Raw genomic sequence first — 9,630 nt, forward strand, 5'->3', positions numbered from 1 at the left:
CTTCTCTCACATCTCTTCGTGCCGTAGGACTGTGCTTCAGGACAGTCTCTCGTTTCACTCTTCCTGCTAACATAGTCCATACTCATCCATGCCCATTGTCCTAGTCAGTCTACACACAAATCAATAGTTATATCTTAAATTTTCAATTCTTTCTAAAACAAGTTTATATTGTTCATACCATACCTGTTTTACTTCATGAATGCCATTGTTGCAAATCACTCTGAGAACTTTTTCCCCTAAATTTTCTGAGGTCTGCTGGAGGCAAGCAGGCATTCAGCAGGAACACTCGCTGCCTCTTCCCGAGTCAAAGTCCACATTGCTGAGCTGTGTGTCACTTCCATCTCTGCTCTCGGGGCTGGTAGTTTCTGTGCCCACCCAGCGAGCCCGAGGGTGGCTGGGGAAAAGGCTGGCTGAAATTCCCCGCACCGGTTTCGTCCTCCTGACCAGGCAGGCTTCTCTGCACCGAGTTCCGCTGTGGAGCATTCATTGGACAGCCAATATTTCCCACTCTCTGCCATTTCGAAGAGTCCATCCATAGGCCTGTCTTTGCTCCAAACTTTCTCATAACCGGTTCTCTAACGTTGTCCTATCTCCATCCACGCCCATCTGGCCAAACCATCAGCTGTTGCCTGTGAACTGCTGTAGATTCACGTCTCTCTTTGTCTCTCCTTCCAGGCAGTGTGGAGAACTAGATACACATTCTGAAGTCTTGTCTGTTGTGTATTTCTCTTTCTGATCATCCTTCCGTTGGGTGACTTCTAACTGGGGCTTTTATACACAGCGGCTCAGTTTTGCCTGCTGCCAGTTTATCTTGCAAAACTGTCAACTAGCCTGACATTTTCTCCCTCCGTAGTCGGTTGGTTACAGGGAACTCCTTAGGAAGCCACAGATATTAGTCTGGGGAGCCGCTGCCATGTGGCAGGATTGGGTGCCACGGGCATGTGAGCCACTTGCTTGTGTAATTTCAGGATCTGCTTGTACTCAATCTTGCATACAACATTTCCAACTGTGCAGCTTTACGGTTTTGATATCAGATGACACTGTTTTTGATTGGCAGATCCGGTCTCATGGTCATTGCTCCTTGAGCAGACACTTAGTCACTGCTTGGGCCTAAGCCAGAAACTATTCCTTGGATCCTATTCCCTTATTTATAAAAGAGGGCATAGCTTGCTTCAAAAACTTTAAGGTTTTCTATTAAGGCTGCGGAGGCCTACTAGTATCTGTGTCGGCAGCAGACACTTTAAACATCATCGGATATAAATGACAGAAAGCCAGCGCTGCTTGGACTGCAGTCTGGACAAGCTAAAGAATCTTCTCTTACTCTGGGCCCCACTCCAACGTGGCAGCTTTAAAATGTGCTCAGTTTTGTGCTGGTAGAAGATTGCATTAAAGGCCCCAATCAATGGCCCACATGTGTCCGTATACTTCAACTTGTAACTTTGCGGTCCCTTCCTATTCTAACTCTGGGGTTGGCCAGGAGACCTGCTTCGGTCGATGGGATAGTAGAGAAGGTGACTCAAGAAGAGGTTGAAAAAGGTGCCTGTGTATTTCTGCTTCCTCTCCTGGATGCCGTGCCAGGCTGCTGGAGGATGAGAGGCCCTGGGGACAGGAGCTGAGTCTTCCCAGCTGAGACTCTCCTAGAACAGACCGTTCCCCATGGATTCGTAAGAAATAAGAAGTGACTTGTGTTTTCAGCCACTGAATTTTGCAGCGGCTTGTTTTGCTGCATTATTGAGCCTGTAAATAACTGATACTCTTGGCGGGTGGATAGGAGCAGCGCATTCAAATGTGGCATCTATGCACGTGACTCCAAAATTGAAAGAGGCCGGCAAACACTGCCTTTTTTCACGGCAGTCAGGGGTACAGGGACAGTGATGTATCTTGCACTCTGGGGGAGGTGTCCCTGCAGGACTTCAGAAAACTAGGCTCCTGAAAGCTTCACTGAAGTTTTTAACCTTGTTAGCTGGCACTGCTGTCCAAAGCTGTCTCCTTTCTGCCTCCCAGATGCCATGAGAGTACCTCTCACTGCTGGCATCTACATCATATGTAAGTCCTTAGCTGCAAAGGGGTCCTGCACACATGATATTCAGCTTTCTAAAAGTTGACATGTGAGGGCAGGGCATAGAATAAAAGGGCGGGGGGTAGATACCGAGTACCCGTAGAAAGTGTTTAATTCATTCATAACCTGCATTTTGAGCAAAGGCTGCTAGCCTGAATTTACCTTTCCAGCCTTAACACTCAGGTTCCCCTGCCGAACAGACCACCAGTGAATCCGTGACCATTCCTCTTTTGTGCTCATCACACTGAGCTGCTTCCTCTCTTTTGACGTGTCAGTGCTGTCTGAGACCCCACCCGCTGGCTAGCTTTCTGCACACCTCCAGAAAGAGATGCTGTCTTCTTCCTTTAAACTTCCTTCATGTTTTGTGCTTCTCTCACGATACTCCTCTTACTTCACATGGCATTATTGTACTATTGGTAAATCTCTGGTTACCTTCCTCTGCCGTACCAAGACCTTGGGAATAGGGATCATTTCCTAGTGACCTTTATGTCTCATGTAATACTAGTACAGTATTTGGACAATGTATATGCTCAGTAAGTATTTGTTGATACCAACTGAACTATGTCCACAAATACTCTTGAAGATATTGCGCTAAATATTGAGGTAAATACAGATGTATTCTGCAAGAAGCTCACGGACTGCCCAAATTGAACAATATCTCAGCTCTATACCTTCAAAGAAGACAGTTTATCTTAAGTGGGGCTCTGATTAGTGGGGTGCATTCTCTCACCACCTACTGGGGCAATTCAACAGAAGTGTGGGGAGAAATAATGGACCTTATTCCCTTAGAGCTCATTTTTAATGAATAAGATTTGGCTGTAGGAAGTACTTGAACCAAAAGAGAGAGATAATAAATATGCACAAATTTGTTTTACTTCCTAGCCAGTCCTAGCCTAGGCACAGTGAAAAAGAAGCTTCTGGCAACATTAGCTGTGATAGGATGTACTCTGCCTTCTCCGTTCCTGCACTACATGCAGGTTCCTGGTGCCTGGCGTTCTCAAGCTCCATGACCGAGTAACGGTGCCATCCCCTTCCAGCTCCTCTTCCTTCTTCTGATGGAAGAGAACCCTGATTGGTTTTGACTCCAGACGGGCCACCGTTAATTGAGTTAGCTGTTAACTTGACCTTCGCAGGTTTTTTCCCCCTGCCATGTTCTATTACTCGGCGGAAACGGGTGGAGAAGAGACCTCTTGTGCCATGTTCCGTTCAGCTGCTTGCTGCCCTTTGGGAAATGGACGAAGCCAAGAAGGGAAGGGAGAGGTACAGTCCGCGGCGACCGAACCCACCAGACTGGGGGGATATAAATGCCTCCCCTCCGCCCCCGAGTGAGACTGACGTTTTGCAGGCCCTGTGAGGATGATCTTCCCCACAGGAAAACATGGATGTCAAGCGCTGGATTCAGACATGAGCGATGACTGCCCTCTGTTGTTCCCGAATTAGGAAAACGGAGACTCCAAAAGCTGGGTGCCAGTGGAAAGATCAACAAATAGAGCTGTCACTGAGGAAAGCAGTTCAAGCGCGATTTCGTTTCACTCTTTGCCAAACTCAACTCACCAACGTGCAGGCTACATATGTTTAGAATTAGCAAGTAATGTTTTATCCTTCGTTTCCCCGTTATTTCCCATCCCCCTCTCCTGATGTCGCTGGTCCAACGTGGACCTCAGCGCCAGTCTCCTTAGGTCACTCGGCTCTCAGTACAGGTGGCGTGGAAACAGCTCCCTCCCAACGGGGCTCTCCCGACTGACCAGCTCACTCCCCGGGCCCTCGTTAGGGCTGGGCTGTTTTCTTTTCATGGGTCTCTGGAGGACTAATGAGCTTTTAAGGAACACCTGCAGCAGCTCCAGATTCTCCACAGCCACCTACGTTTTCAGAGAATGTTTTCAAGGTATCCTGTTGGGGGCCACGTTCCTTGCCCAGATCAATGGAACGGAGTCCACGAGAGATCTGAATCCAACATCCACATTCGCGTCTTCGTTTTCACTGATATGCCCAAGCTCCAATGCCTTCATTTCCCCTTCCTTTACAACGGCAAAGCCTCCTTGACCAGAAAAATAAATGTGCAGTTGGCAAGAGCTGAATAGAGGGCCGCTTAAATGATTTTTAATTTATGTTAAAACGCTAACAGCAGTTTTCCAGGTCCCCATGAATACCTCACAAAATGAAGGTTTTCAAAGCCTACCTTTAAAAAAGGAACTAAGAGATTTTAAAACATTCCCTTTAATTTTAGCTGCCCCAGTTGTATCTTTTCTTCCTGCCCTGGTGGGTCCGGCAGCCAGTGAGGAGCTTATGCTTAGTTATTCTTGGAGCTCTGGTCTGCAAGTCTTCTGGCCTCCAGGCGAAAGTGCCGCAGATCTGATCTTGTCGTTGACTCTCCGCACCTCCGCCTCTGTTCTCAAAAAGTGGACACTGACCTGGTCTAAAATATTTATTTCATTATTTTGCTGCAAAAAGCTGTATTGTTTCCATTTGGTCCAAATGCATGGGAGAGTGTTCTGGGGTGATTAAAAGGGTGCCCAGTGGTTGCAGGGAGAGGCTCAGGCAGAAGCCAGAGACCAGGGAAATGCAGAGGGGCCCCTCAGTGGTCTCTGGGCTCCAAAGGCTCCTAGTCGTGCTTGAGGGTGAGCCTTTGGAAGAGGTAGTCGCCCAGCCCAGCCCAGCCTGGGGCCGCCAGCCTGTAGAGGTGGGTCAGCGGGTCTCCCATCTGCTTGATGAGTTTCACCTCCTCACCCAGGAAGTGGTTCTCCAGGAAGTCACAGCCGAGGGTCTGTGCGGGCAGAACCCAGGGCCTGCAGACCCAAAAGGGCCTGGTTCAGGTGCTTCTCCAAGGCCAAGGCGGCTTCCCTGGCATCTTGAGTTTGACCCCACTCGTTGTGGGAAGGCCTTACCATCTCCTGGAAGAGAATGTGGCCACCACACTGGTTTTGCAGTTTTAAGAGACAGTTGGTGCCCTCACGCTTCTTCTTGGCCAGCTCTTGGAAGTGGCCCACTCCCTGCAGAGGCCCATGATCACGGTGGAAACAGAAGCCCAGGGAGAGGTAGGTGTAGGAGGCCTGCTGGTGCGGGGTGGCCGGGGGTTGACAGCAGCCCCCGCCTCAATGGAATCACTGACGGATTTGGGAGCTCATGGTGGTTCGGCAGTGAGGAATTAAGATCAGAAAAAGGTGTTGGCTGGTCTCAGAGGCTGAGGATGGCTGAGATGGTTCCAAAGGTGGTGACTGGAAAAGAGGTTGGAGGGTTGTTGGAAGGAAGGGGCTGCTCCGTCCAAACTGTGTTGAAGCAAGAGGAAGATCCCAGGACCGCCGAGGGCGCTGACGTGCAAAATGTTGAGAGAATCGTAATCGTGTCCTTAGAAAATACTCAGCAGTTTTTGGTGTTTTTACATGTGCAACAGGTACTGTTTCTTTTGATTGTGTCTTCTTGGAAAGAAAACACACAATAATTTACCATTTGAACTGTGAATTCTTGATACTCTTGATTGTTAATGGCCTAAATTTTAAAGCAAATGCACTTCTGTCTGCCACTCAAAATGCATCTAGGTTAAAATGGTACAATTATTTACTGAACAAAGATATAGTCATGGAGATACACACCAGGACAAAGTGCTTAAAAGATAAGAATTATCTTAAATGTTAAAACTAGGTAAAATATGCTATTTTAAAGAAAATGTATAGGATTCACTTTCCAAATGAATAGAAATACCATCTTTTTAAAGAGGTATCTTTTCAATGATACCACTCCATTACTTAGGGTAATAGTCACTGATTAGTGTTCTTCGCAGAGGTGGTCAATGTATTTTCTAACTGCTGACTTCGGGTTTCTGCCTAGCATAGCGTGAAGTTCCATAAGAGATACTAAAGACGTCTAGGGCCTTGTCCTTGTGGAATGTATAGTTCAGAGTACAAGATGAAGGTGTGTGTTGATCAATGTTAAAGGAGATGTGCTAATGGTAAGTGCGAGAAACTCAAAGAAAAACACCTTGAAAATGTAAAGGATCCTGAAAATTGAAGACTTGGCCTAGGTGAGAGAGGAGAGAGAAGGCCTTTTTGGATGTGAAGCCAGCAGGAAAGACACAGGGAGGAGCTCCGGAACCGGATACTCGGTTCTTCAGGAGGTGTGTCCACCTAGACGGCTCAGACCTGAAAACCAAACGGAGCTTAACCTCTTGTCTCCAAAACGCTCTTTCCTCCTGTGGTCCAGAATTTGGCAGATGGCACCAGCACCCACCTCCACTCAGTGTCTTACCAGAAAACTGGGAGGCACCTTAAGTTTCCTCTCCCCCTTTCTTCCTACGTCGGTTCTGTGATTCTCTCTGTTTGGGGGCTGCCTTTTGAGAGCTCCAGGATGCTCATTGCCAAGAACCGAGATAAGCTCAAGATTGTTACTGATCCTGAGCCTGCCACTGATTTCAATTCTTCTCTTGCATTAGTTCCCTTTAAGAGTTTTGCCCTTGAATGCCTCACCATGGCCTAATGTTTTTAAGTCCGTGAGCTGGTTTAGATGGACTACCCAACTCGAATCAGGCACTTCTTTGCATTAAGGCTTCGAGTTTAGTTTCCTAGTTTCCTCACATGGCACCCTTTCTTGACCTAGTCCAACTACCTGAGACAGCAAACTCGGGCTACGGTCTCAGCATTCCTGACCCACTTTTGAGCCTTCCTACTCTCTCTGCCTTACTTTACATGCTCATGATCTTTTGCCTGGTGTGGAAGATTGAGTTAACATGTTCAACAAATCTTTGCTCTTCCCTTTCTCACGCTTTGGGTGGGTGCAGAATCCTGCCATGGCCTATTGACGTTGAGGTTGGCCATGGGACTTTGGCAAGAGAAATGTAGGCAGAAGGAATAGCGTGCTAGCTCTGGGCAGAGGCTTCAGGGGGCTTTGCATGTTTCTGCCCACCTCCCCGACACGGCTGCCATCCAGCAATAGAAGAGCGTGGCCCGGAGACGCCATTGCTCCTTCACCCCGGGGTGCTGAAAGGACCCACAGAGCACATGCGAACCTGCTGGGGTGGGGAGGCACATCCAGCGCAGCCTGGCCCAGCCCAGCTCAGCTGAGGGGAAACCAACCACGGCTGGCCCACAGACCCAGGACTAAAACACAAATGTTGGTTGTTGTAACACACCAAGGTTTGGGAGGAAAAGAATATTTGTTGTAAGCCACTAAGATTTTGGATTGTTTATTACTGTGGTAAAACCTGACACATATATGTGAGTTTCTGCAAAAATCTCCTACCTAATCTTCCAGTCTTCAGTCTTACCTTCTGCCTATTGGTCCTTCACTTTGGGTTAAATAAAAATATTCGCTAGCTGCCATGTCCCACAGGATCAGTATCCAGTATGGAATAAAAGGCTTACCTGCCCAGCCTCACCTCCCACTGTTCTTTATCTTGCATTTTAAGCTTTAGCCATACCTAGCTACCTAATATTCCTGCAACTCACAATACTATATTTCTGTGTTTCTTTTGTGCAAATGCTGTCAGTTCTGAGCCAAATCTCCCTTCCTGACCCCCTCCCCCGGCCACACCCCCATCCAGCCTGTTCACCTGCAAAACTCTAGTGCGACCGGTGCTGCCACCTCTGGATGTCCTTCCTGGGCGTCCCCACAGGCTCCTGACAATCTGCACGGTTCCAGGACAGTGCACTTGGTTTTGAAATGGATTATTTTTACATCTCCCACCTAGATTGTGAACAGTGTGCTGATGGGAAGTTTTGTCTTTTTACCTTTTTACTCTTAGGACTCAGCATTGTTCCAGGCATCGTTTAAGTATTCAGTAAATGAAACAATGAATGTTTACTTGATTTTGAAGTTGAATCTGCCTAATGGGCCTCTCATCCGGTTGAAGTGTTTTCACTTAAGGCATACCAGGAATTTGGGTAGCCCATCTCTCTCACTGAGCTGCTGCTTCTCAAACTGCCGTGGAAACATTTGGCGAGCACTCCCACGTAACCGGTGCCCAGAGTAAGAAAGAAAGCATTTCCAGCTCCCTCCCTTTCTCCTACTGGTTGCTACAACCTCTTCCCAGAGATAAGCACTCTTCTGACTTTTATCACCATCGATCTGCTTGCATGTAAATGGAATCATAATGTATACCCACTTTTGTGTCTGGCTTCCTTAGCTCAATATTATAATTTATGGTATTCATTCAAATGATTGTGTACAGGCTTGGTTTAAATACAACACAATCTATTTATCTATTTCACTGTTAATAGGTATTTAGGTTGTTTTCACTATTTTACTTTTTTTAAAAAGATTTTTAAGTTTATTTTTGGAGAGGGGGAAGAGCAGGAGGCAGGAGAAAGGGAGAGACACATCATTCAGTTGCCTCTTGTGCCGCGCTCCCTAAATCAAGGACCTGGCCTGCAACCCAGGCGTGTGCCCTGACCAGGAATCGAATCAGGGACCATTTGGTTTGTGGGCTGGCAGTCAATCCACGGAGTCACACCAGCCAGGGCTCACTTTTTTACTTTTATGAATAAAGGTGCTATTCCATTTTTGTTTGTGCCTTTTGGTGCACATATATGCCTTTCTGTTGAGTGTAAGCACAAGAGTGGAATCTCTGGGCCGCAGAGTCTGTTTATGTACTTTGGCAAATGCTTCTAGATTCTTCTCTAAAATGACCATACCAATTTATGCTCCCATTGATGGTGTGTGAGAATTCCTCTTATTTTATATCCTCACCAACTCCCAATATTATAATTTTAATTTTAGTAATTCTGGTGCACACGCTATGGCTTTAATTTGCCTCTCCCTGATGATTAAGGACATTGAACACTTTAGAACGAAGTTTATGTACCATTTGGATATCTTTTGTGAAATCCCATTTTTCTTTTTTTTTAAATAAAGATTTTTATTTATTTAGTTTTAGAGAAGGAAGGGAGGGAGAAAGAGAGAGAGAGAGAAACACCAATGTGTGGTTGCTGGGGCCTGTGGCCTGCAACCCAGGCATGTGCCCTGACTGGGAATTGAACCTGCAACACTTTGGTCCCCAGCCCGTGCTCAATCCACTGAGCTATGCCAGCCAGGGCTAAAATCCCATTTTTCTATCAGGTTGTATTTTATTTACTCGTAAGAATTCTCTGAAGTCAATTTGCTAATATTTTATATACTATGTTTTGCTTCCATCTTCCCAAGACAGATTGGCTTGTAATTTTCCTTTTTTGTCATAGCCTTGTCAGGTTTGAGTAAAGTTTATTCTGGTCTTATAAAATGAATCAGAAAGTGTTCTTCTTTTATTCTCTGGAAAAGTTTAATGTAAAGTGGTGTCATTTCTAAGTTCTTCTTTGAGAGGCAGTATACACTGTGCTTGAGTATATGGGCTCTGGGATCAGACTACTGAGATTGAACCTTGACTTTGCCAGTTTCTTATTGTGCTGATCTTGGGGAAGTTATATAATTTCTTTGTGTCTCACCTTTTTCTGCTCTAAAATGGGGGTAATCAAAGTACCTCTTTCATAAAATCATTCGCAGGGTCTTATAAGTTTGTTTTTTAAGATTTTATTTTTTTTTTGAGAGAGAGAGAAGAAGGGAGGGAGAAAGAAACGGAGAGAAGCTTTAACATGTAATTGGTTGCC

At 46.2% G+C, this 9,630-nt stretch overlaps 1 pseudogene; it reads right to left on the reverse strand.

Annotated features, from left to right (window-relative positions):
- Positions 1-4,661: 4,661 nt before the first annotated feature.
- LOC123813975 lies at positions 4,662-7,009 on the reverse strand (annotated as a pseudogene).
- Positions 7,010-9,630: the final 2,621 nt, after the last annotated feature.

The sequence above is a fragment of the Phyllostomus hastatus genome, unplaced genomic scaffold, assembly GCF_019186645.2.
Source record: "Phyllostomus hastatus isolate PE091 unplaced genomic scaffold, TTU_PhHast_1.1 phas_contig_159, whole genome shotgun sequence".
In the NCBI taxonomy this organism is placed as follows: Eukaryota; Metazoa; Chordata; class Mammalia; order Chiroptera; family Phyllostomidae; genus Phyllostomus; species Phyllostomus hastatus.